Source organism: Mytilus californianus, unplaced genomic scaffold, assembly GCF_021869535.1.
Source record: "Mytilus californianus isolate M0D057914Y unplaced genomic scaffold, xbMytCali1.0.p SCAF_9, whole genome shotgun sequence".
NCBI classification, from domain to species: domain Eukaryota; kingdom Metazoa; phylum Mollusca; class Bivalvia; order Mytilida; family Mytilidae; genus Mytilus; species Mytilus californianus.
The window spans coordinates 74,626,810-74,651,046 of record NW_026262745.1 but is presented as its reverse complement, the minus strand read 5'-3'; positions in this window follow the sequence as shown (position 1 = coordinate 74,651,046).

The following is a 24,237-nucleotide window of genomic DNA, read 5'->3' as shown; positions in this document are numbered from 1 at the left end:
GTTCAACAATATATTTCATGTGATTGATTCTTTTTTTTTCACGAATCGTCGAAATAAACTAATTAAATATACCAGACTTATAATTTGGTACGCTAGACTTTTTTTTGGAAGAAACATTCAAACAATTTTAATAAACCGTATTTGCTTTACATTAGAATGTATGGATGTTTCTGTTCATCATTTGCATTTACGATCACACAACCGTCTAGATATATCAGATTGGTATCACTCCGTCTCTTCAAATTTAATAACTAAAACAATCAATTTCTGAAGACAAACTCAAGTTTTTCATATATAGTTATGTTATGAATTTGATAATTTTAAACGGTGTATTTACATCTTTTTCAATATTCTTGTCCAAAATGCTGACCTTCTGTACATCAGGTTTCGATATGTTGAATTTTTAGATATTGATAACAGTAATTAGGAATTTGTTACTGAGAGAATGTAACTCCTGAAGATTTTTCCAGGACACATGTACTATCAAATGATTCAACATTTACTCATCATAATACTTCGAAAAGAGATTCTTATTAACTAGAAATCTTACAAATGATCTTGGGTTAGTAAGGAAAGTTTAGTTGTTGGATATAAGACTTGAGAAATACAAATTTTATAGCAGTTCACACCTTACTACAATTCAGGTAAGAAGGTCATGTCTTATAGAATATTTTTTCCCCGTGTCTATTAGATTTTAATATCCATAAAATTAGTATCATGTGAATTCAAATGATTTCATTTTTATGAACCTTTAGTTGAATTCGATCACTGACCTTCACAGACAACGTCCAAGAATTCCAATCCTACAATTCCAAATACATCCATCAAAATTAATGAGTCTTATAAAATGAAACACAATGCTCTTTTATTTCTATTCAATTGTATGCATATTTGACCGACTACCCAATTATAAAGTCCTTCAAACCAAAAAATCAAAAAAGTGTTAATTTGCAGAGTTCAACTTGATGAGGATCATAAAGTGTCTTTATAATGACCACAATAAAAAAAGATATTCGTGAGTGAATTACGTATTGCAATCACAGAATGCTATATTGATTTTGAAAAATACCAAATACATTTACATCTCTCCTTCTAACAATAATTATGTTGCCTTTTCCGTTCTCTTGTCTAATTAGTACCTTCACCTAAAAACTATGTTTCGTTTGTTATTATTTCGTTATTTCGTGATCACGAGGAGGTATGCAATTTTATTCTCAAATGAAAATACTACACTTATGACATATGATTTACTTGATGTTTTTGTTTAAAATCTTAGGGGGACACAGAATGGCAGCAGCAGCAGCAGTAGCAGCATTAACATTTGTTACCTCGTTGATTGTGATTTCATTTTTCGTGAAGCGTAAGTTGATTCTTTTACATGTTCGTGTGTTTGTGAGTGTCTTTCTATATGATCCACAAGTTAACATTGCAGATATACCAAGTCTACATACATGGAATAATATCAGTTGAGCGTTTAATCAAGCACAATGCTTGGTTAAGTATTATTAGATCTCAAAGCCTCTTAGTGAATCAACAAAAGGTACACATGAAATCTACGCACAAAAACATATACTAATAAGTTTAGCTGTTCTTCAAGCTACATATTAACAGATCCGACTCATTTTAGAAACCGTTTTTATGTAATTTCTGTCGAAAGGTTGACAAAGTTCAAAGCTTTAAATGTTATTTGAATTTGATACATACCTTCAAAAAAGAATTTCTTTCCGACAAGCACAAGACCATATGCAGCGGTATTAAACTATTCTTCTTTACTCATTGTAATGAGAAACACTTTTACATAATTAATTTTAGATAATATTCATGTGGGAATGGATAACATGAAAAATAACGAAGACGAACTCGACGGACACGTAAAAGAAGCTAACGTATGTTTAATTATAGTAAAGTGTAAATGTTTGATACCATAGACACGGTATTATTCCATCTTGTTTGTATATTATGATAATTGATAATATGACATTTATATTTCTCTTTTCTCATTGGCCGCAGCATATGGAATCTTCTATTCCAAAACTATTCTAAACACAAACTATTAGAGGTCAATATAAGATTTGGGAAACTTTTACATGAACATATATTTTCTAGGCAACCCCAAAGACTCAGTCTTATCACGTCAAGCACATTATAGTCTTTCTTCTTCTTTTGTCGGTGTTTCAACATATTTTTTTTTCGGTATTTCAACTTGTAAAAACAGATAATACATTCAGTATACAAACAAGGAGCAAACACACACATGCACAAACATCTTTAGCAAAAACTAGAAAAAGTCATATGATAAATCAAACATTTGTTGATTCAATAATATTCTACCAAGAAAAATTACAGTGTTGACAATTTTTTACCAGCCATTGTTTCAATTTATTTAAAATACATTTACAGATATCAGAAAGATTAAAGTACATATACATCATTAATTGTATAAAAGTATTAATTATTGAAAAGGAATCGAAAGATACCTACGGGACATTCCAAACTCATAAGTTGAATGTAATGACATGACAACACCAAAGCAAACAAAAAGGAAAAACCACGGAACGAAAGACAAGTTCACAACACACAACACAGGAGAATATTGACTGAGCAACATACATTTTATATAATAAATCAATGATTTTGCTTGATTCACACTTAAAACGTTTTACATAGTCTCATTTGAGGTTAAACAAAACAAAAGTAAAATTGAAATTTCAATTATAATCTAAAGAAAACATCCTCGTTGTTTACTTTTTTTTATTAAACGGATTTGTCAAAACACATAAGTATTTACATGTGTACCTTTACAAAAGTAGATTTGAATTGACGACACTCTTGTATAGTCGATAAAAATCATACCACAATACAAATTAAATCTTGATTTTAGTGATGTACATATTCGTTATAATATTAAAACATTGAATTAAAAATTACATGGGCAAAAATGTAAGTCATTATATATCAAACAACAAATTCAAAACAATGAGAAGTCAAACGTCTGGTTTGAAAAATCGGCATATGATAATAGCTAAAGGTATCTAGGAAGTTGTTGCCTCAGCGCAATATGTCCATGTTTGTTAAGGATAAATGATTGATTATGCAGACCTTTTTGAAATTTCACAGGTAACAAAACCTGTAAAGCGTACTGGTGTTATTGTTGACGAACTGGAGATAATACTTTCAAAACTGGATGAACAGATTGGAAAATCCATTTTTCAGATTGTAAAGTCGAAGGGTTATTGTGATGGAAAAGTACCACATCTGGTTCAACATGTTTTTGACATTTTTGAAAATGTCGAACAAAATAAAATAAACATTGTCGAAGGTGTGAAGCTCATACACATTATTTCGGATTCTTCTTATCCTTTCACCGAAGAGGACATGGATTGCATGCAAATACCTCTGGCATTTTTGCATTGTATATGGCAGGTCGTGGTAATGCAAATTGATAAGAATGACAGATTACCAGACGATTTGAATTCAGATATTGTTAAAGTTAGAAAAAAATTTGATGAACTAGATCAGGGTTTGACAAAAACAAAGGACTCCTTTCATAGTTTGATTGAAACGGTTAATAAATTTGTCGACAGATTAGAAGTTGAGATAAATACCTTGATTTACAGCAAAGATACTCGCACTGAAGATGAAGCAAACAGAGTGAAGTATAAGTCAAAACAGTTAATCAACCTTTACATGAGAGTGAATTTCTTGAGATCTACATATTGCATCCATTATTACAGCCGTGATGCACACTGTTTTCGTGATAATTCACATGCTATGTATAAGGAACTTAATAACATAGCAGACGCTCAAAAAAAGTTTCTGGCAGTTTTTTCCCAACCGACATATGAAACTGCTGCATTTTTTGCTTTATTCAATCCATCTGAATATAACTTTATCAACGAATACATGAAGGTTAAAGGCATTAACCTCCAGAATCTCTCCAATTTAAACAATTCCAAGTTTGGGATTCGCCCACGAAAATATCTAGAATATTGGGCGGTGATGCCTAAAACCATATTTGGAACAATATGGAGTACTAAAACACCATCTAGTAAACGACATGTGCTCTTCAACTTTAAAATAGTTTCGGAACTGGACAATTTATTTCTCATCAGTTCAGATCGATGGCCTTCTTGGTATATGTATATGAACAAAGCAGCATCCCTAAGAGGTCAACATAAAAAGACTGGTCATAAAAGAGAATGGAAAATACTTCGTCTTGAAGACCGTAAATACATGATCTGCACGAAAAAGTGGCCTAGTAAATTCATATACATGGACGACGGTCCGCTTGGAAAAGTGTTAGGTGCATACGGAGATCCAGGAGAAAATGGACATTGGGATTTAATACATGAGAACGAAATAACGATTTGAAATAAAGCGAGAGATAGCAAAGGCGATATTTCGGTCTCATATCTTAAATGCTTATCACCTCTTTTTCTTGGATAATGATAAGGTAACATATTACAACATTGCGATTACCTCAAAATATCTAGGACACGTTTAATAGTAAAAACAAGTCCATTATACAATGATTAAATGTGCATTATAAATTGGAAACAATCATTCATTCTTAACTTATATTGTGGTTTCAAAAATGACGTTTCTGTTCAATACGCTCAAACATATATTTTTGTTTTATTGAAAAAATAACATAAATTTGATGTTATTCATTTACCATTTACCGATATTCCGACAGAGCCTGCATACGGAGTATGTATCTCCCATTTGTGACTTTATTCAAGGGCTTATATTTCCTATCATGATTTTCTTGATATTGATAGAGGGTTCCTTCACACAAAAAAGCTATTAAAACAAAAATTCTAATGGGATAAGCTGATATCACCCCCTCGTAAATGTTTCGGACGACATTACGAGTTGGTTGAGCGTTATAAAAAAGAAGATGTGGTATGATTGCCAATGAGACAACTCTTCACAAGAGTCCAAATGACACAGAAATTAACAATAGGTCACCGTACGGCCTTCAACAATAAGCCAAGCCCATGCCGCATAGTCAGCTATAAAAGGCCCCGAAATGACAAAATTAAAACAATTAAAACGAGAAAGCTAACGTCTTAATTAATGTACAAATTAACGAACGAAAAACAAATATGTAACACAGCAACAACCGACAACCACTGAATTGCAAGCTCCTGACTTTGGACAGGCACATACAGAATGTTGCGGGGTTAAACATGTTAGTGGGCGCCCAACCCTCCCTCTAATCCTGGGACAGTAGTGCAACAGAACAATACAATAACTGTGTAAAACAATAAACAAACAACGCATATGATCAACAGCAACAAACAACAACCACTCAATTACAGGACAGGACTTTGGACAGGCACATGTAGAATGTGGCGGGGTTAAACATGTTAGCGAGCGCTCAACCCTCCCCCTAACCTGGGACAGTGGTGTAACAGTAGAACATAAGAACAAACCATAAAAATCAGTTGAAAAAGGTTTAACTCATCAGATAGATACAAATAGAAATATATCTAACAAAAAACACAGAGTTGACGTGGCCGGGTACTTGTACATCCCAACAACAAAAAGACACCAAGTACAGATCTGAGAGTACTCGCAGTTACTGTCAGCTAGTTTAAAAGCCAATTACAACTAAAAAAAAATCATGCATTTAAGACTTAATTATCAATCAGTACACATCCAACATCCAATGGATTTAGTGTAAAGACGTCACAAACAGTCAGAGAAAAACATGACATTGTGTAATGCCAAGATACAGGTATCAACAGATTGTAGAGCCATGAATATGCATATGTATATAACAATAATATTTAGTTTGCTTTTAATTTACTGATAACAAAATCAATATTAATACCAATAACAACAATATTCAAAGATCTTATTGCAGTGTTGAATTGGTAACCTTTTAGAATAATTAGATATAAGAAGATGTGGCATGAGTGCCAATGAGACAAATCTCCATCCAAGTCACAATTTATAATAATAAACCATTATAGGTCAAAGTACAGCCTTCACACACGGAGCCTTGGCTTGCACCGAACAACAAGCTATAAAGGGACCCAAAATTAACTAGTGTAAAACCATTCAAACAGGAAAACCAACGGTATAATCTATATAAAAAACGAGAAACGAGAAACACTTATGAATCACACCAACAAACGACAACCACTGAACATCAGGTTCCTGACTGAGGACAGGTGCAAACAAATGCAGCGGGTTTTAACGTTTTAATAGGCGCCAATCTTTACCCTACCTTGAAACAATAATGTAACATCACAACATAGAAAGACAAACTATGAAATATCAATTGAAATGGCTTAACTCAATCAAAAGACATATTAACAAAAACAAGTTAACATACACTGATCTATGACACAATGCAAATGCAAAACTAATGAAACAAGGGGGTTAGATGTAAAACAATACCAAAAAGACAACCATAACCTTAGACCAAATGCCGCCAAATAAAAAAAACGTACACAGGTAAATAAAAATAATTTTGTTGTAAGGTATACATGGAGTACGGAAATATTTTTTATTACAAAATAAATAATTTTGTTGTTCATAGTACGAGAACAGAAGTGAAAAGTTATCGTCATACCGAACACTTATCAAAGGTGGTATATATCAAAAATAGTGAGACGAGATATAACACTATTAAGTAAACATTAAATAACAAAAATGCATTACAAATTGTATCAACAGTTCAAATTAACACGAAAGTACGATTTGAGAGTACTTGCAGTTATTGAAAGCTAGTTAAAAGCCAAAAAACAATTAATAATAAAAAAAAACATGCATCAGAGACTAAAATCAACTAAAACACATCCCAGGGATTTAGTGCTGTAACGTCATGGACAGTGAAAGAAAACATGACTTGTGCAATGCCAAAATAAAAGTATTGACAGGCAGTAGGATAGTTAGAAGTTATCCTTTTAATAAATATGTATAATGTTATTTATAGATAGAGTAATCTCAATAAAGAAAATGAACGTGGATTTATATTATACATCCCAAAATTTCGTTTGAAAAGAATACACATTCAGTTATGTTTTAATTTGCTGATGACAAAATCGATATTTGTGCCAATGTAAATTATATTCAAAGATTATTAAGATCTAATTACAACATTGGTAAGATAATCTTTACTAATAAGTGTGTTTAAAGGTTCGATGAGTTTACACAGATCACATATTGATTTCCGCGCTTTTAGTACAATATTACCGTAAAATTTAGGATGTGAAATACCGTTTTAATAGGTTTTCTACAGGTGCAGCCAAATTTACTAACCAAATACTTGTATCTATGAAAGAATTTAATAAAAGTTTTAAGTAATTTATGGTAACAAAATCCCTGACTTAATAATTTACATGTGATGCATAGATTACGTTCGTTTAAATCTATGACATCACTACACACATGGGCATAACGAACGAGTTGGGATATATAAACACCGTATTATGGAGCCAAAGGAACATCGCCGTCTAAAAAAGGAAAATTAACAATAAGGAATGAAAAATCGTCTCTTTTGTCGTAAATGTTTAGTATAGAGTTTCCCTTTAGAAATTGAAATGTCTAAATCTAGAAAAGGACAACTACTGCTGTTTATGTTAGATTTATTTAAAGTAAGTTCCTTTGGGTAAATATCGGATGTATATTTAGAGAACTCTGGATTATTTAACGAAAAAATATCATCAAGATAACGGTAGGTATTGTTGAATGTATCAACCATATGTAACAATGAAGTGTCTTTACTGAGTTTGGTCATAAACTGAGATTCATAGCAATACAGGAATAAATCTGCTATAAATGGAATACCTACTACCTGCCGATACACTTTGTCGCCGAAATAAGTTTATTTAAAGGATCGATAAGTTTACCAGGATCGTTTCTAAATTTCCGGACACGGTAAAAAAACATCTCCGTAAAAATGATGATGTTTTTTAATAAGTTTTCTACCATACTTCAAAACCAAATCTTTATATCTATGGGAGAATTAAGGAAAGGTTTTAAGTAATTTGTGGTAACGAAATCCATGACTTAATAATTTACCAGTAATATATAGATTACGTGCATTAAAATCCAAAACGTCACAACAAACACCGTAAGATGGTGCCAAAGGAACATTACATCAAAAAAGGAAAAATAAACAATAGGGAACGAAAAATCGTTCCTTGTGTCGTAAATTTAAGTGTGTCCCATGTAACACTGACATATCTTAATCTAGGAAAGGGCAGTTATTACCGTTTATATTTGATTTATTTAAAGATAGTTTTTTTATTAAATTTTGGCAGTATATTTAGAAAATTCTTGATTTTTTTAACGAAAAAATATCATCAAGTTAACGGTAAGTGTTGTTGAATTTATCAATTAAATGCAATTTAGACGTGTCTTTACTGAGTTTGGTCGTAAACTATGATTCATAACAGTACAAGAACAAGTCTACTATTAAAGGGGCGCAATAAGTGCCTATAGGAATACATACAACCTGTCGACAAACTTTGTTGTCGAAACGTACATAAATATTATCAAGTAGAAAATGAACAGCTTCAATAATCTCATCACACCTCCAGTAAGTATTGACCTTTCTCATTAGAGAAGAAGGCTTTAAATGAGCTGCAGCAAATATATTTGCATTCAGATTTACCAAACGAAATTAAATTGGAAAACTTTCGTTTGATAAGATTGTATGGAAGTGTAGTGTAAAGAGTTGGAAAGTCAAAACTGTCAACAGAATCAAAACGACCATCAAAAGCACGTAATTTATCTAAAACATCCAAAGCATATTTTTACACTCCAAAAATAGTTTATTCCACTTTTTAATATATATTTTATTACACAAGTTTTAAAATGATAAGTTCTTTGATAGTAGTCAAAGAACTAGTTAAAAGCTCTGGAAGATAAGTTGTAGAACACTTACTAGAGGCCGAGATGAATCGATACTTTACTGGTTTTATTAGGTAACCAATACATAGTTGTGACAATCAAATGTTCAGAATAGGCCTTAAGCTGTGATGTGGTTATGCAATGTTTGTTTACTATATGATTCTATGTTGAATGTCCATTTTCACAGGTGATACAGATATGTTCAAACTGTCGTAATTACAATCCAGTCCCCTTTTGAAGGAATGTGACCTACCAAATTAGACTTATCCCCGGGTTTGTACTAACACGAGCAACACGATATCTGCTTACCCTTTCGAAGCACTTTAGATCAGCCCCAGTTTTAGGTGGGGTTCGCGTTGCTCAATCTTTAGTTTCCTATGTTGTGTTTTGAATACTATTGTATGTCTGTTTATCTTTTGCGTTGTCAGTTTATTTTATGTCTTATTGGTTTGAATGTCCATTTGGTATCTTTCGCCTCTCTTTTTCTATATAATTTCAAAGTTTATAAACGGGTTAGTTTAGAGATTATTGTTATAAATCTTGCCAGGACCGCATTACTGCCTACTGGGCTGATGATATCCTCGTAGACTGATGGTGTTCAAACAGAGGTATCGATTCAGTGTTGTAAAAGTAAAAAATGAAAACAACATGATAAAAATGTCATGCATTTCAAAACCGAACATTTGAAAACCAAATATTAATAAGAACCGAGACAGTTGAAGAGGTATATATATTCAAAAAAGGACAAACAAAACAGCCAAATCCATCTAAGGTCAAATTTTATAGACGGACAAACTAAAAAAGGCTTGTTATAAATCATGACAACACCGAAGTACTGACGACTGAGCTAATACATAAAAGTTGAGATCTTTCCTTTAAGAAATACTTCTGAAATACAAAATATACTTTACAGTGATTGTTTCGACTGTGTAATTTTATATACTACTTTTTTTCTTTAAGTTTTAAATCTAAGCGATCTACACTTTAAGGACCAAATTGTTATTTTTTTATCTAAATAAAGCAAACGCCAAAGATAAGTTTCCCATGAAGAACGAAAAGAAGCTTGCAATTCTTTTTTATCTACACGTTCCACTACACAGATTATGTATTCTCATTAAATCATTAGTTTGGTATCTATTTTAAATGCATCTATGCAATTGCACTTGGAAGAAAAGATACCACAGATAAGTTAAGTCTTCCTCATACCTTAACTGAAATTTAGAGGTTCCCAATGACGGTCCGTTGAGAAAAAAGCTTAACTTTACTTACATAAAGGCAACAGTAGTATACCGCTGTTCAAAAGTCATAAATCGATTAAGAGAATCAAATCCGGGTTACAAACTAAAACCAAGGGAAGCACATCAACTATATATGGAAAACTAAGGAAGATGAATTGACTTTCCAATTATGAAACTTCCTTTTATATATAACAACATTCCTGCAGCGTTGATACGATATTCAACAGCTTATATGTCCTATCATAATTTCAATGACAGTGTGTTGCTGATAACAAAGTTTCTACTTAACCCTTGGTAAAGTTGAGTCATCCCTTCGAAAGATTTACAGACGCCATCATGCTGTAATAGTCCGTTGGAATATTTGTTGAATAGATAACCACACAATTTTCGAAGCCATGATCCCGTCCTTGTTTCCCCCCTATTTTGACATCTCCGCATTATAATCTCGCAAATTAAGTACTAATCACAAATAGCACGTTAGGTGCCACATGTTGAACAGGATATACAATGTAAGTACCGTTCTGGCTCATCTGAGGTCACTCTCCGTTTTTCGGGGTTCTTGTTGATTTTTTTAATATGTCTAGTGTTCGTTGAGTGCCAATTGTCTTTTCGTTGTTTGTCATTTTTTCTTATATTGTAAACGTTAGCAGTTCTTCCTCGACTGAAATATTTTTGTTGTCCCTTGGTATCTTCTGCCTCGTTTTGGTGTAGTACCACCATTGATTTTCCCCTATTAGACGTTGTTAAATTTTCACTTTTCAAAAAAATGTACAGAATTTATCTTTGTTTCAACTGTCAAAATCAAGGGAATATTTTTTTTTCGACCTTTTTTCATATGCAACCGGATGATTTGGTGGTATTACACCTAAAGAAGACTTTTATGTTGAATAAACTGAATATGATTTTTTTTCCTTTGTTAAACTGGTTATTTCAATAATTGCTCTCAAGTTTTGTCATAATCAATTCAATAGTTTGAGAAAAATCTAGTATAATATAAGGCGACATCTACAGCGATTCAAGCTAAATTTCTTCAAAATCCAAATCAAGCCGCATCATGATAGAATATCATGTGGACAAAATAAAGATCAAATAATTATCTCATCTGCCTACAAACAGTTGAATATGATACAACAGATGACTCTAGGATGTTAAATACCACTAATGAACCTCTTTGTCTACATTATAAGGTCCCTTTTGGTTCATGTATACCTCTCATTTCCTCAAAATGTCAACTTGTAAGGCCAATAAATAAAAAATTGGGGAAACTTTCACTCATTTATGAAGAAAATGTGATAATAAATGAGTAATTGAAGTATTCAAGCTGAATGAACTATTCATATAAAAGTTTACTGACTCCACAGAAGTTTCAATAAGTCCTTACGTAAAACTTAAATTTACGCCGCGTTCCTAAGAGGGACAATAAAAGCTTCCCTTTTAATGAATACTTTGTTGTTACTGCTTCAAAAGTTATTTCATTTACTAATAAGTATCTATTTAATATTGAAGTTTTACTTAGGAAAAAGTTTTCTAATATAGCAAAACATAAAAAGTAAGGAGAAAAAGTCAGAAAAAGCTCCCCGAAACACTGCGTATGGCTTGCTCTGTCTACTAATATTCATGGTATAGTCCTATTTGAAAACGATTTTAATAAATAAAGGCAACAGTAGTATACCACTGTTCAAAAGTCATAAATCGATTGAGAGAAAACAAATCCGGGTTACAAACTAAAACCGGGAGAAACACAATAACTATAAGAGGAAAACAACGGAACAACAGAAACACTGAAGTGCAACACAAACAAACGCCAACAAACGTAAGAACGAACTACTTGTGTTTTTGAGGACTCAATTCACTCAAAATATTTCATTTTTGTAATATTTCATTTAAATAGCATGACATTTTAACAAATGAGAGTACACACAAAGTCAAATGTGCATGTGCAGCTTCCCGTCATAGGTGTAATGCCACCAATGATTTTCCCAAATTAGTCTGTGTTATATCTGCACTTTTCAAAAAATTGTGCAGAATTTATCTTGGTTTTAAATAAAGAAATACTTGGCATGAGTAAAGTTTTATCCTGTCCAGTGCTATAGACAAAATTTAACATAACATTTCATTGCGTATAAGAAAAGAACCATCACTAGAAGTTAATCAATCAAATTTTCATCCCTTGTTTCCTGTGTACAAGCTTTAGTAACCTTGTAATCTCAGGTTTCCAAAATATTCTATAGAAACACCAAATAGAAAATTAATGGTGCTTTGAAACACCCAAGATATATGTTCATGCTATGTATACTGCAATAAAATGTAGAATTAATTTCCTACAACTCTAAAATTCAAGGGAATATTTCAACCCTTTTTCGTATGCAACCGGATGCAACGTACTATGATTTGGTGGTATTACACCTTTTTGTAGGGTGTGAAGCTTTGACCAACTTAAGATACCCCAGTAAAAGATGGTTGTTTAAAACAATCGTCGTGATTTGAAGTGCATATAAAATACAATTTCTATTTTCCCGGAATCTTACGGAGTGTTTTATATTAACTGGTGATTACAAATAAATGCTATATATTGCATGCATGTTTATGACAATAAAAGGCCTCGATGGGCTAAAATGTTTGATTATCTAGCTATATTTTAAAATATGAAAATTAGCAGATGTGGTATGATTGCCAATGATACAATTCTCCACCAGAGACAAAAGGACATAATAGTAAACTACTAATGTTGTTAATGTCCAAACTTACCGTTTCGTTAAGGCAAGTTTTTTTGAAATTGATGGTGCCAGCAGCATGCAGTTAACTAAAATAATATGATGGTTAGTCTCATGTCCGCTACCAAAGTCTGTGTTATATAACATGTTTGACTATTACATCTAGGAATTTGTTTGATTAAGGAATTACATTATCGATTAAATTTGAAATCCCTTGTCCAATTTACTATAACTACAGTTACGTTTTTGTTTACGTCTTTGTTTGTTATTTATATTTTTTTTTTATTTTTTAGTCAGTTGTGTTGCATGTCTGTATTGTATGATTACAAAGTTTAGGCTGCAGCATCTCAATTATTGTCACATTAACCTAACATGTTTGTTTATGTTGGTCATCCAATTAATGTTTGTCGATATAACGGAACTATTAAAAACTGTCAAAGCAGTGGCAGGTTAAGCTTGTTATAAAAGCAGGTTAAACCAATCATTTTCCTCAAAAGTTAATTGTCCGTTGTTTAATAAAACTTGATTTTGTCAGTTTAATGGACTTCACTCTTTATTTTAATAACATTTTAGTTTTTGCTATACTTTTGATTTGAATAATTCGTTCTTCTGTTGTGCTGTTCTACCACTGTCCCAAGTGAAGGGATGGGGGTTGAACGTTCACAAACATGCTTAACCACGTCATAATCGTTGTCCAATGTTAGGAGCCTGTAGTTCAGTGGCTGCCGTTTCCTTATGTCTGTTATATGTAATTTCTGTAAATTATTTCTTTTTTTATAAATTAGACATCTCGTGTTCTCGTTTGAATTGTTTCACTTTTTTTGTGACGGGAACTTTTAAAGTCGACTATACAATATGGGTTTTTCTCATTGTTGAAAGTTGCATATATTTGCTAAAATTTACTTCATTTTGTTTTTATTATTGTGTTTGATATTTCCATATGGCCCTTCAATGTTAACAAATATACATAGTTTGAGAAATTTTCTGTACCCATACTACATACTGAAAGTTAAATTGAAGCCATTAATGATTGGAAATCGCTCAATCATTTATTTGTGTTTTCTTTGAACATGTTGAACGAAAGAATCAAATGTATAATGTTGTTGTTTTTGTTTTCTTTTTTTGTTTTTTTTTTTACATTATCACGTTTTCATATAATGATACTTCGCAAAAAGTCCAACAAATTAAATGCATGATATGAGAATGTTAACAAACATCCAGTTTACTAAACTATGAACTGTTTCCAGAGGCATTTGAAATATCAGATGGAACCAATTATTTACACAGTTATTTACTCTCAATGCTAAGAGCTTGCGTTTCTTTAAAAGTACCACGGACGGTTTTTGTTAAAACATTACTTGATTGCCTTTCGTCAGTTTATACAATGGTTTGAACTAACAATTACTAATTACCTGAGTTACATTATTGTTTTTGATACAAAAAAAGTACATGTATAAATACTTAAACACCAGATCTTTTGTTTTAACAACCTAGTACCACAGACAGATGTACGATAGGTTTTTGTCACACATATCCATTCATACATGATGCATTTAATGTATTGATAACTGACGCGTTTATTAACGTGAAGGCACCTTTATTTTTCGCAGACTGTTTTTGTTGAAAAAACAACATTTGAAGGCGTGTTGATAAGAATTTATCTCTTGAAGATAATATAACTTTGGTCGGCTGTTTTCCGAGATACATTTGTATATGTATTCCTGGACTTCTACATTTACGAAGACGGATTTTAGATTATGTCATTCTCCAAATCATTGCCTATTCTTAAATTGGAAACTTAGTCTGCCGGAACAATAACCCAAAGTTATAAAACATCATTGTATACACATGTACATGTAGACACTCATAAATGCTAGAATGCATGTGCTTTACATTTAAATTTGGGGATTTAATGTTTCCTAACCGAAATATCAAACTGCTGTAGAAAATAATCCAGTAGTTAGTTTCTTTTCATTCTAACTTAAAATCAATCAATTTAATGAAAAAGAACAGAAAAACAATACTAAATTGTCTGAAAAGATACTTCACAAGCATAATTTTCTGAGAAACTGACTAAAACAATAAGAAAATAATTAGAACTAGCTTGTTTCACAAGACCTAGTTTTTGTAGGTTCAGAATTTTTAGATGATTTAAACATCGAAATCACCTTATGAGACCAAAAAAAATCCGATCAGACCAGGATTCTTACTATAGGTCTGACGTATTGGTGACGTTAGTTTGACGCGAATATGACTGATTGCTGACTGATCGATGATTGCTGACTGTTCGCTAAAAAAGTAACGCCTAAGGTTGCAGTACTGTAATTGAAACTATTTTATCTCCACTTACATGGCTTAAAAAACTTTTATAAGGGAGTGATTAACTGTTCTAGAAGCTTTGCATTTGTATTGTATGATTGCCAATGAGACAACTATCAACACTAGAACCCACAGATCTAGGATGTTAACAACTATATGTCACTGTAAGACATAAAGCAATGAGCCAAATCCTTATGTAAAAAGCCCTAGCAGGAATAAATTTGAAACACTACAAATAGGAAAGCAAACAGCAATATTTGTGCTAAATAACAAACGAAAAGCAAATACACCAGCTATCAACGACAACCGCTGAGTTGCAAGATCCTGTTTAAAACATGCTAGCGCCTTATCTCGTCTCTAAACGTGGAAAGTTGTCTAATAGCAACACATAAGAAAGAACATTAATATTATACTGTCAGATTAGTTTGTAATGGTTTTAATACATGCATCGGCAAGAAGCACAGACAACAACCGACAGAAAGACAAAATACACTTCGTACCGATCTAATCGTAATCTCTGTTAATGGACACATATAATAATAATATCATTTTATCGACAAGACACACTATTATGTATTTATTTTGTTATCTTTGAAGACAACATATTATTTATCTCTAACGTTTAGGACATGATTGTACGAAATTTGCAACCTTCATGTGTTTAAAAATCGGTAAAAATAAAATTAAATTACTTCGAATGATACACTGTGGTATTCTAAGCTAAACTAAAAAGGTAAGTGATTACATATGATAAGTATTACTACGTATAAGTTTTGTTTGTACTTTGAACAGGTATGCTTGTGAGTGCTCCTGTAACAGGTGTAGCATATATGTTTGTTTTTTAATGCTTGACTTAATTGCAGTGTAAATTGATTTACCTAATAACAGTGAAAATTATTGCGAATCACAGACTACGGTATCTGTTATCTTTTACATTAAAATGTGAAGTCGATCTAGTTTGGAGTTAATTGTCAAGAAACCCATTCAAAACAATTATCATTAAATTTTGTTTTCGCATGAAACTGGTACATGAGGCTTACTCAAAAGAGAATTAATCGAATAGTTTGACACAATTTACAAACCGAAAAAAGACTTAAAAAGGTATAGTATAAACTTTATAGAGGAGCTATTGATCTTAATCTAATATTTTATATATTTCGATTATATCCTTATTCCATTAAATACCACTGGATTCGGATCTATTTTTGCAAGAGTCAGTAATTAATTGATAACATATGGTCTAACTATTCGAGCGTCATTCAAATATAGTAACCAGTTTTCTACTCTTTGGTCAGGTAGTTGTCTCTTTGACACATTCCCCGTTTGTATTCTCAAATCTATTCTACGTCATAACCAAGTGTGTATACTTTGTTCAACACCGTACCATGTAATGCAGCAGGTGTGTTAACATTTACCGCTGTTGACATGTGTGTTATTATTGGATTATGTTTTTTTTTTATCTTGCGTCGTCATATGATCACCGCAACATTTGATTTTCCATTTACAATTGATCTAGTTAAAAATACCGAATTGCTATGAAATTAATTAATACTTTTTGTTTAGCATAATCCTTAACATTCTATGATATAACAGGTATGGTACTTACATCGTGTAATTAGTTAAGCACTTTTCCACTGATGTTTTATGTTCTTATATTGTACTGTAACATCACTGTCCCAGGTTAATGATTGGGGGGGAGGGGGGGGGGGGGGGTCGTCACCAGCAAACACGTTTAACCCGCAACATTATGTATATGCCTGTACCAAGTCAGGAGCCTGTAATGCATTGGTTGTCGTTTGTTGCTGTATATCATATTTGGTTTTCGTACAAAGTTTTGTACACCAAAAGGTTTCTCGTTTGAATTGGTTTATATTTATAATTTTGAGACCTTTTATAGCTGACTATGTGGCATGTGTTTTGCTCATTGTTGAGGGCCGTGCGGTTACCTATAGTTGTTTACTTCTATGTCATTTGGTCTCTGGTGGAGATTTGTATCATTGGCAATCATGCCACATCTTCTTAATTTTATGTGATAGTGAAAGCTACCACATTTGCTAGATCCGATGGATATTACTCGAAAAACCTAACAAAGAATTGCTAAGATAAAAAATACAAAGAATTATCAATACTCGGGTATAGGCTGATATTGTATCCTTAAAAAGTACACTTCATGTTTGAATTGTTGGTTTATTATTTTACATTACATTGTGTAGTGAATTTTTTATCGTGATCTGCTTTTTTTTTAAATAAACATTCTGGTGAATTTTTACTTTATTTCTCTGTTTCAGTTACTAAATTGGCATACCCTCCATTCACTGGAAACACTGGTAAAAGCGGTGTAGTAACATTTAGTGACGTCTAGCTCATCGTTGGTGTAAATAACATTACAGCATATAAAACCTCTGGAATATTCATATGTGAAAGTAGCGGAGTATATTTAGTTTCTGTATCAACACTTCCCATATGGCAGATAGGAACATTCGTATTGTATTGAACGGAAATCAAATTTCCTATATTCGTGTTAGCGATGGTAAATGGCAGACTGGAACAACTGCCGTAGCAGTTCAACTACTGATTAAAGATAAACTGTGGATAGAAGCGGACAGTATGTTAGTCGCTCCTCGGCCATATACATTTTTTCAATCGTAGAAGTACAGTAAAATGTGCTTGCGGATATTATCATAGATAATTTAAAACTTACCATAATTTTTGGACATCAGTGTGAATTGTTTTAACTTCAAAAATTTTTGATACATGTTCATTTCCCTTACTTTTCAGGTATTTAAACCGGATCTGATGAGTTGACACTATATTTCATAGACCACAAACAGAGATAATTATGTCTGATGCCTCACATCTAAAATATGTTATACATTTCTCGGTTGTTGAATATTCATCACAGAAATAAAGAATACAGAGTGGAAGAGAAAGGGTGTATTAAGGTTTAGAGTAATATCAATTTCAGATTTTTAAAATGGAAGCATATCATCAAAGATATATGAACAACGCATATAGACAGCTTGGCATTTTGCCAATATGTGGCTTAGAGTAATATTTCTCGATAAAAAGTATTCGATGTAGTAAACGTTTTCAAGTTTTTTGCGCAGCATTAATATAAAAAAAACAAAGTTGTTGCATATTGTAAAAATCATACCTTTAAGTTATGTTTTTTTCAAGCTTTTTGCGCCGAATTAATATAAAAACAAGGGTCTTGTGATGTGTGGTTGCATATTGGGAAATTAATGCATTACATAAACACTTATCAAAGATACTTTTATTTCACCAACCAAATGTTTCGTCTACAAAAAACTCATCAGTAGAGATCGAATCAACACAGTTGGATTGCTAATTCATATGAGCTATAGTAAACCATTGAAAATTAAAATTTCAAAAAAGTTGTGCAAGTAATTGACTGCCATCAATAGTCATATTAAGATAATTTGAACATCAACTATGTGAGACTTTTGGAAAAATTAAAAAATAAATTGTTAAATAAAGTTTCATATGAAAATCGTTATGAAACCAACCTAAACGTAAAATAAATCTATCTCGACCATTTTATTTTCGTTCTTGGTTTCTTTCTTTGTACGTTCATTGTTTCGAAGGGTAGGGGTGCTGTTGAACTGTGTTCAATATTTTTGGTAAGTCCTATTATTCGTTTTATGCATTATATGAGAGTTAATTAGTCTTCAAAACGTGTAAAATTCTTTCGAACTTCCCAATTATCATATAAGACTTCTTAACTTTTGTAGTGTCATGTATACAGTGTTATTTTAAAAAGTCTGAAACAGTTGTTTTAAAGTTTAATCGAGTTATCAAAGATAAGTTATCAAATATCTCAATTACAAATTAAGACATAAGATATAAAAAAGACTATAACTGATTATTTGATATCATAAAACTACAAATATGCCACAACGATAATGAATTACATCTTTTCTTACGCGGAAGGCGCTAGAAAATGTAAATTAACCATTTATCTAAACTGATACAGCTATTAAACACTCTCTAGTTTTTTCGTTTGGCTTTTTGAATTTATCAAATTCCCTCCAGTGTGAAAAAAATCTCCTTTTTAATGTCGATCCGGCAACATTTAAGCGTATACGTTTACTAAAACAAATTCGGCATGTTTTTCCGTCAAATTGCGTTTTTTTTCCTGATGAAAATAATTGAATATGACAATTCATGTATTTATACCTTGAACAAAACGAATCCTTTAACATGACATGCAATTACGACGGGATTGTTTGCAAACAATCTAAGGAATTCAAAATATGTGTCTTTGATTTATACAGCGCCTGATTCTTGCAACTTGTTTTCGTTAATCGCAACATCCTCTCGATTTTCTAATAACATTAACTGTACCATTTTACTGCACCAGATGCGTATCTCGACATAAATATTTCTTCAGTGATGATCGATGCCAAACTATTTGAAAATCAAAACATTATTAAAAAATGAAGAGCTTATAAACCAAAAGACACAAAAAGATTCCTTAACCAATATGTTTTCCAAAAGTTTAGAAACCAATTATGTTCGTATTGTTATGCCCATACCGAATTTATGGGATGGTGATACCTTCGGAGACTGACAGTTCGACAGCAGAATCTTTGTTTACCTTTGGATATCTTATATATCCTACAAATCATATTTCCTTAAATAAGGATACAGTATCAATCCGATCTCATATATTTATTAAGGAGATACAAATTAGAGCAACTACATCTTAACCCTGTTTTGTCTCTGGAACTGATAGGGCGTGTATGAAAGTGAATTGAGATACCAAAGGATTTTAGTCAGTAATGAAGTTTTATAAAACGTGCTTTGCTGTATGAGTGACCATTCTGACAGTCTTTTTATTAACGCCTGGCAATGTTCTAGTTTCGATTATCAAATTTTCATTGCGTGACCTCCGACTGTTTTTCTATAAAGAATTCAATCTGTCAAACAGATTTTTTTTTCGCCTAACAAAAGATGTAAATATAATGATATTCTCCACGGATTTTTCTGAGTGAAAAAAAAAAACAACAAACATGTCATATACATGATGAAGGTGAGACAGGTATCTTATCACATTTTAATCCTTGAATATATATGAAACATACACGATTAAAGTGTGCATATACCAGTTATGCGTTCAAAGTCTAATTTAGATCGACCACCTTCTAGTCGGTGTTATAAAACGTTAGGTACATGTACATGCTAAAATCGTTGACAAATCCATTACACTTCTTTCATGTGTCTTTCGTTGTGTTTCTTGATGTTTTGGCAACATTATAAAATATCCAAAGAAAATAATGTAACTGCAATGCAGTCTGGCATTAGTTTTTTTATATCATGTTAACTCTGATTATGATGAAGGTACATACATTTTGTAAACATCTGCAATAGTTGCATCAACCAATGAAGGTTAATTGAGTGTCTGAATTGCTAAACGTCATCAGGCAAACATTTCATTCATATTGACGTCCAAGACAAAGACGCATTTAATCCAAAAGGTACACGTTTAATTGATTTCATTAATAATCCTAATTGGTATGCTAGGTCAATGTCAGCAGACACTTTTTGTTTTTGTATTTCTTTAATTATCATGATGGTTAAGAGGTAAGAAAGCTAAATGCAATGGTAAATCGGTGGTTTCCCATGACAAGATGAATTCAATATTTACCTCTAATTTTACACATTGATAAAGGCGAAATATTTTGTTTTGAATTGTTCCATAGCTAAACACTATTTTGACACTTAATAGACTTTCCCATAAGTCAGAGCGGATGTTTACAGCAACCTGTCTGAAGATATTACCGTATTCCTATACACGCCTTTTTAAAAATGATATAAATATGATTCCCAAGCATTATGAGCTGTACTATTACAATTATGTTACCATGGAGGGATACGTAAATAAATTGCAATGTAATTTCTATGAACACGTTGCAACAAATTTAAACTATTTTCCCTTCAAAATATTGACAAAAAATAAAGGCAACAGTAGTATACCGCTGTTGGAAGTTAAAAAATCGATTGATAAAAAAGCAAATTCGGGTTACAAACTAAAACTGAGGGAAACACTTCAAATATGAGAGGAGAACTACGACACAACAGAAACACAACTGTTTTTCGTCCAAAATGATCTTTTACACTTGCCAAACAATAATCGAAATATCCATTAGGTTTTATTATATTGAAGTGTTTCTTGCTTATGGTTTCGATGAAACATTGAACTCTATGTACCGAAAGGACAACAACCAAAGAGTATCACATGATAAAAGTATATTGTAGCTTGTGTTTTTGTTTTAAAGGCTTGTTCGAAAATCACTGTAAAACACAGATCTAATCCTTTTATCAGATTGACATTCTAATAAAATTGAGAATGAAAATGGGGGATTGTGTCAAAGAGACAACAACCCGATCAAAGGACAGAAAACAGCCGAAGGCCATCAATGGGTCTTCAACACATCGAGAAAATCCCGCACCCGGACGCGGGCTTCAGTGCAAATGGACGTCACACTAAACTCCAAAACATACACATAACTCAAATTAAAAAAAAAAAACATACAAGACTAACAAAGGCCAGAGGCTCCTGACTTGGGACAGGTGCAAAATGCAGGCGGGGTTAAACATGTTTTGTGAGATCTCAACCCATCCCCTATACTTCTAGCCAATGTAGAACAAACAAACACACAGCAATACGCACAATAAAACTCAGTTTAAAAGAAGTCCGAGTCCGATGTGAGAAAAGGTAACAAAAAAAAAACTAAGCAAAATGACAATGATACACAAATTAACAAAGGACTACTAGCAGTTACTGACATGACATGACTAAATATACTGCAAGTCTCAAATAAACTATTTGAGAGCTTAAATACAAAAAAAAAAAAAAAAATAAAAACTGATGAAAAAGAATAACCAGAGCAGTCTTCATTTTGACTATGCCTGGAATAACCAGAGCAGTCTACGTTTTGTCGATGCCTGAGTGAGGGGCAGTCGTTACGTATACACGATCATATATTTTCTTAAACTTGAAATCTACAAACAAATTTATCCTTTGAAATCATCAGACAGCATCAACAACAGAACTAATCGAGTGTTAGGAAGTAATTGCATCAACAACAGTACTGATCGAGTGGTAGGAAGTAATAAGTTATGACATGATCAATGTGTATTGAATATTCTTCCTCGATTACGCTGGAGGTAAAAGAGATCAAAAAGTATGGGGAAAAATGAAAACAACTTTGAACTAAAAACCTCTTTTACGAAAATAGAAAGCAATTTTAACATTAATGCACAATAGCATTTAGTTATTGAATTCAACATCAATGCGCAACAGGATTAAGTTCTTGAATTAAGCATAGATAATTTGATACAAACATTACTCATCCATTTTAGCGTGTAACGGTCAATGTTACGAAGAATGCAAATCCGACTGTTCATCACCAGCATTCAAAGTATTCATCTTGTTTTATTTTTCAACAAACTTCCTACATGTTCTATGCCACGTTTTTAGTGTGTTGTTGACTGATGTATTTTCTCCCTGCATGGTGCTGTCTGTGTCTTTGACTGATAAGATTTGTTCAGTTGCTATGACTGTTATGTAACAAAGCCAACTGTTGTGATATCTTTCTTTCCTTTTGTTTGTTTTCATTATTGAATATGTGTTTGTTTGTTTTGATTTGGGAGAAGGATCAATTTCTTTCGAAAAAAATTATATTTTGTAATATCTGTCGTATGCACAAATTACCCACGTTTTGACAATGAAAAAAAATAGGGAATCATATATAGAAATAGATTTAAATTCATTTAAAAGTACAGAAACATTAATGTGATTAGCAAAAAAAATGAACGCGGTACAATCGCATTATATGGAATTCAGTGATACATGAAAACTTAAGAAGACCTAGAGACATTGATATTATGCTGTTTTTCATCATAAATTATTCTTGTACCTTAGAACAATAATCCTTATAATTTTATATTCCAGGCTTGTTTTATGGAGGAGTGGCGTGCTTAATCAATAGTGTTTGTATGCACTGGATTCAAAATGCTATGGAATGGGTACGCAATGATGGAACATGATTGATATCAACATGATCAAAAGAAATAGCGTGAAGTTTTCCAAGTTGGGAAACCATGCATATTATTAAGATATTTCGTTTTTTGTTTGTTATTTAGGGAATTTTGTTTTGATAGCAGATCTCCAAAAATAATTTTAGTTTCTTCACAATAATACAAGAATTGAGACAATTAACAGTTCAATATATTGCATATATATTGTTCGTACTTTGTCCATCACATGACTTTGTTTTTTTTTGTTGTTTTGTTGCTGTTTTATAGATTGGTGTATACACATTTTTTATTCAAATACGCAATGTGTTTCACCGCTCAGGGATCAACACTAAAATTTGAAGGTAATCTTTTAAAAGATAAATGAAAAAGTAACATACAAAAGAAATGTTTTTTTTATTATTTTCTTATTCGATTGTAAATGCATATACATAAAAACGTTTAATTTACAAAATGGTCATACAAACATTTTTTTTAAATACATGTGATAAAGTTTTCAACAGCAAACATACTTAGAAGGAAACAGTTACAAACTCTACAAAAATCTCGCTTAGCCTTAGCAATTATTATTACTTTAAGCTTGTAAGAATATGATATTTTCGCACACCTTATCAAAAACGATGTGCTGGTTTATTATCAATTATCATACAACATATAGTAAAACTGTACTTCAATAATTGCATGAGTTTATAATTGCTGTCAAGTTTGCTTTCGTTAAAGTAACATGTTTATGGAATATAGCGTAGAATTCTTTGTTGTTTGAACTTGATGCATAAAATTTAGATTGAAAAAGAAAAAACTACTGAAAAAAAAGACCTCGATTGGAAAATTAAAAAAAATATATTGGAAATATGAAATACTTTTGTTACTATTCCTTTTCCCTTGTCATTAAGATTTGCAAAACTATTTTATCATATTTATATTTTTTTTTGACAAACACTTATCTATTATTATTCTTTTCTTGTTAAACATATGACATTAGCAGATAGTATTCTATCTAAGAGATTTCCGTGTGCGACACACGTGTTAATAAT